The sequence below is a fragment of the Macrotis lagotis genome, chromosome X (assembly GCF_037893015.1).
Source record: "Macrotis lagotis isolate mMagLag1 chromosome X, bilby.v1.9.chrom.fasta, whole genome shotgun sequence".
NCBI classification, from domain to species: Eukaryota; Metazoa; Chordata; class Mammalia; order Peramelemorphia; family Peramelidae; genus Macrotis; species Macrotis lagotis.
The window spans coordinates 288,068,474-288,074,791 of NC_133666.1; positions in this window are offsets into that span (position 1 = coordinate 288,068,474).

Sequence of the window (6,318 nt, forward strand, 5' to 3'; positions counted from 1 at the left end):
CTCAGGATACAAGATCCTTAGTGTTAAAACTGAAAAAAAAATGAGGTAGACTCTCAGGTTCCTGGCAGCTCTCTAGAGGATATGGTTTCTTGCCTGAACAGAGAGATTATATGCCTTCCCTAAGGTTCTTTCACAGATTTTTAAAAAAAATAAAGTAGTTCCTTAGTGCCCTTTGAGAGTCAACTTAATATATATATATATATATATATGTATATATATATATATATATACATATATATGTATATGTATGTATATGTATATATTCAGTCAAATGCAACCCCCCCTGAGGTCAGGGACAATCTTTTGTTTTTTGTGTAATTAGTATATTGTTTATCACACAAAAAATATTTGAATTTGATTTATAAACCCTGATTTGACCACAACCTTTCTAGAAACCTTTCGCATGAGAACTGACAGTTCCCTTATTTTGGTCAGATGGTTTCCATACTGCCTCTCTAAGGTTAAATCATAAGATAGATTAGATAGCTAGATAGATAGTTAAATGCATGAATGGATACTACTATTATATTATTATATTTGTATATTACTATAATTACTAGTTATTCTAATTATATATTATAATTACTATTACAATACTAGTATAATGCTACTATTATATTATATTATTATATTTTTATATTACTGTACAAAGTGAGGTTTTTTGGATAGAGACTGGTCTTGGAGTCAGAAGACTGAAATGCCAGTACCATCTCTGACATATTCTGAAGTTCACAATGCCCCTGGCAAAGCTCTAGGATTAAGTTAGAGAGAAGGGGACACCTACATCCATAGAAGGGGACTCTTCATCTAGGAAGATCACTATACTAACAAAGTCATAGGTCTAGTCCCTGCTCCTATAAAGTGTATGTATGTGTAATATAAACTTCTGCCTTTAGATGCCATTGAAATCTGTTTCTGAACCTGTATCTATGTAATATTTATATCTTTCCCAGGATAAGTATAGATGTATACTATAGTATCCATAGATAGATATGTATTTATATCCTGTATAGAGATTTGTCTATATTATATATCATAGATATATACTATATATATATCTGAATAGATCTTACCTAGTTCACTCACACATAGCATATACACATACATAAATATACACACAGTTTATATGTGTGCCTATATAGATAAGTGCCTATATAAATATAGAAGAATGAAGTAAAAAGAATATGATACCAATAGTTGTACATCATACTATATTGTATATCTCTATATCTATCCTATGCAGATATGTGTGTATGTCTACACAGGATAGATTTAGATACATGATAGATTTCTTTAGCATATGTCTGTATTCTTTAAAGATATGTATGTATGCATTATTTATTATAGATATAGATATACACATAGATATATACATAGATTCTATATAACACTCACATTTAGCAATAACCTACATATACACACAAATATTTGTGGATCCATATGCATACATGCATTCTATATGAATATCTATATAGATATCTATATTGATCCTATAGATATATTTATACAAGCCTATGTACTTATACATACATATAGCATATATGTTCACTAAGTAAATAGCTGTAGTTTTATCTATGTACTATAAAGTTATACAGATTTATCCATAAATATATACATAGTTTATATATAATTATGTAGATATCTAATTTTATATAGATAGATAGATAGATAGATAGATAGATAGATAGATAGATAGATATCCTATTTAGATATGATTGGGCAGCTAGGCACTGCAGTGGACACTGGAGTCAGGAGGACAGGAGTTTGAATCCAACCTCAGACACTTAGCAGCTGTGTGACCTTGGGCAAGTCACTTAACCCTGACTGCCTCGCATCCAGGGCTATCTCCAGTTGTCCTGATGCATATCTGGCCACTGGACCCAGATGGCTCTGGAGGAGAAAGTGAGACTGGTAACTTAGTACAGCTCCCCCTCACTCAAATCCAATTCATGGGCTTGGCATGGCATCATCTTTGTTGATATCATGGTTCTCTTTGAGAATGAAGGATAAACATCATCATCATCATCATCATCTAGATATGTGTATGCATACTATATAGGATATAGAGAGATACTTATAGCTATCAATATAGATTTTGTTAATATATATCTATATATCTTATATATATATATATATATACACACACACCTATGTTTAAACAGTGAACTGTAGAATATAATTATGCTATAAGAATATAACTATAACTGTGCTATAAGGATGTGTGCATATACTATACAGGACATAGAGATATTCTGTGGATATTTACATAGATTTTGGTAGTACATATATATCTATCATATACATATCAATACATAAATATATGCATAAATATAATATATGTATATACTTATGTTTTTACCCATAGATCTATCATATATATCTATCAGACATACATACACACACATAGTCTATACACATACCCATGTAGATATCTGTAGTCTGTATCTATTTTACATAGATATATATACACACACATATATATATAGTGTATTTATACATATATACCTATCTATATAGATAGCTGTAGTGTAGAATTCTGTCCTGTATAGATAGATATATGTGCATATACACTATATATGCATTATAAATATAGAGCTATACTATAGAAATATGCATATCATGTCTATCCTATATAGATGTGTGTATACATAATAGACACCTATTATGTAGAGTATATGTCTATATAATATAATTTTATATATATATAATATGAAAAATCATATAGGATAGATGCCATGCTATACAGATATTATAGTTACTGTATTATAGATATAATAGTATACATATCTACATATCAGTATCTACATTTATTATATACTCACATTGTATGTGTATTATTTTATATAATTTATATATATATATATATATATATATATATATTTATATCTACCTGTCACCTCTCTACCTATAATCTATCAATCTATGTATCTGTAATAAAGGGATTTGAATAACCAGCATGGGGGGGGAATTGATTATCAAAAAATAAGTTGGGAAATAAGTGTGCCTCTTACCTAAGCCATGATCAATGGCACATCTCCTTTCTTTCTTTCTTTCTTTTTGTTTATTTTTTTTTGCAAGGCAGCCAGGGGTTAAGTGGCTTGCCCAAGGCCACACAGCTAGGTAATTATTAAGTGTCTGAAACCGGATTTGAACCCAGGTTCAGGGCCGGTGCTTTATCTACTGTGCCACCTAGCCACCCTGGCACATCTCCTTTCTGTAAGTAATCTAGATTCCAGAGAAGACACACAGAAATAGTACAATGGAGGTCTGATAAAGTCAGGAACTTTGAAATTTATTTACAGAAGTTCAGTCATAGAAGCAGAATGTACAGGGATCGTAGGAGTCATTTAGCTCAACTTTCATTCTGCTGGTGAATAAAGTTATTATTTAAACCTAGGCCTTCTGACCTTAAGTCCTAGACTTATTCCACTACAATGACTATCTGTGGGTCATATTTGGATTGGGGATACTTACTTTAAGAACATAATGGTCTAGATGCAGATGCATTATCGGCTGGACTCACAACTTTGAGGAGGAATTAAGGCTAAATACTGTCCTAGGACAAGAAATAATGAAGCCAAACCCCACCCAAAGGGGTCATATCAGCCATAGTTATTGGCCAATGAATTTACTTCAGGCAAATTTTGTTGTTTTTTTATCCTTCCTTCTTGAAGAGGACAATAACAGCAATGAGGTGATATCATGACATGCAAATAAATTGGATTTAAGTGAGGGAGGACTATGCAAAGTCACCACCCTCATTTTCTCCTTTGGAGTAATCTTGGTCTCAATCAGAAATAGAAAGATCAAGTCTGAGTAGGAATTTATGGGGTTGTAACAATAGAAATCTCTAGGGAAGATGAAGGAAGTCACTTTAAGGGACATCAGTGTAATGCTCGTGGAGTTGTCTGTTAGAGTTTCATATCCAGATATGAGAATGGAAAGCAGGTTCTAGGAAAAGTAAAAAAAAAACAACAACAAAAAAAACCCCAAAGTCTTGGAAATGCTGTTTTGGGCTGAGGAAATGAGTAAACAATAGAAAAAAAAGAATCTGACCATAGAGAATTACATTAGTCCCATGGAAGACTAAAACACATATTCAGATGATGACAAAACCTAAGCTTCTGTATCCAAAACTTCCAAGAGAAATAGAAAATGGGCTCAGACTATGTATGAGCTCAAAAAAGACTTTGAAAAGCAATTAAGGGAGATGGAGGAAAAATTGGGAGGAGAAATGAGAGTGATGCAGTAAAATCATGAAAACCAAATCAACAGCTTGGTGAAAGATATACAAAAAAAAAAATACTGAAGAAAATAATATGTCAAAAACTAGTTTAGGCTTAATGGAAAAAGCAAAACAAAAGGAAAATAAGGAGAATACCTTAAAAAGCAGAATTGGCCAGCTAGAAAAGGAGATAAAAAAGTTCTCTGAAGAAAATAATTCCTTCAAATGCAAAAATGGCACTAAAGGTAGCTGATGACTTTGCAAGAAATCAGGAAGAAATAAAACTCTTCCAAAAAGCCAAAAATTAGAAGAAAATGTAAAATATCTCATTGGAAAAACAACCTACCTCAAAAACAAATCCAGGAGAAATAATTTAAAAATTATTGGACTATTTGAAAGCCATGATCAGGTGAAGAGCCTAGACTTCCTTTTTCAAGAAATAATACAGCAAAATTGCCCTGGGATCCTAGAAGCAGGGGGGGTAAAATAGAAATTGAGAGAATTCACCATTCACCTCCTGAAAGAGATCCCCAAAGAAAAACTTGAAGGAATATTATAGTTAAATTCCCAAACTCTGAAATCAAAGAGAAAATTCTAAAAGCTTCCAGAAACAAACAATTCAACTACCAAGACTCCATAGTCAGGATTACACAGGATCTGGCAGCATCTACATTAAGGGGTCATAGGGATTAGAATATGATATTCTGGGAGGCAAAAAATCTTGATTTACAACTGAGAATCAACTGCAGCAAAACTGCACATCCTCTTTCAGGAGAAAAAATGAACTTACAATGAAACAGGGGACTTTCAAACTTTCCTACTGAAACAACCAAAGCTGAACAGAAAGTTTGATCTCTAAGTACAGGACTCTGGTGAACCATACAGGGGGTGGACAAGAAGGTCTAACTATGAGGAACTTAATGATGTTGAATTGTTTGTATTCCTGCATAGGAAGAAGATATTGATAACTCATATGAACTTTCTCATTTATAAGAGCTGTGAGAAGGAGCATATATAGGCAGAACATAGGAAGGAGCAGAATATAATGGTATAATAGAGTGATAAAGGAAAGTACTAGGAGGAAGAGAAAAGAGACGAAGAAGTAGCTAAGAAATTTCACATAAGAATCAAGAAAAAACTTTTTCAATAGAGTGGAAAGAGGGAAGGCACAGGGGAATGAGTGAGCCTTCATTCTCATAAGAAATGGCTCAGAGAGAAAAGAACACATACACTTAATAGGGTGAGGAAATCTGTTTTACCCTAGAGAAAAATGAGAAGAAATGGATGGGATACGGGGGGATGATGGGAGGGAAGGGGAGAATAGGTGATAGAAGAGAGGGAAGATTGAGGAAGAGGGTACTCAGATTCAACACACTTTTGGACAGGGCCAGGTTGAATGGAGAGAGAGAGAGACTAGAATAAATGAGAGAGTGAGAGAAGAGAGGAGAGTGGGAGAAAGAGAGTGGAGATATAGCTAGTAATAGCAACTGTGGGAAAAATATTGAAGCAGCTTCTCTGGTAGACTTATGATAAAGAAAGCAACTCACCCCAGAGACAGAGCCGTTGGAATCTGAACACAAACTAAAGTACATTTTTTCTCTCTCTCTATTCTTGAGGTTTCTCATCTTCTTGGGGGGGGCAGGTTATGTTTACTCTTATAACACATTCAATTTACATCAATGTATAGCTTGGAAACAATGTAAAGACTATCAGATAGCCTTCTGGGGGGAGAGGAGGAAAGGGAGGGTGGGGGAAAATTGTAAAATTCAAAACCATACAAAAAGGATAGGTAGATACTACTATTGTATATAATTAGAACTGGTGCCAACTGATAGGTGTCCTTGGCTATCAGAACTCAAATGTTGACCAGGTTAAGGAGAAGAGGTTAGTCAAAGATCAGGAGGAACCTAAGAGAGATCTAGACAGTACTCTCAGTATGTGTAGAGGAGACCAAGGTTAGTTTTCCAGATTTTTATAAGTTTTCCACTTTTTCTCTTTGGCATGTTATTTTTCAGTCTTCATTGGGTAAGCCAGTTAACATTTTTGTGGCAGTAGTCTCTTTTTCTATAAAATTAGAGGGCTAGAGTAGGTGA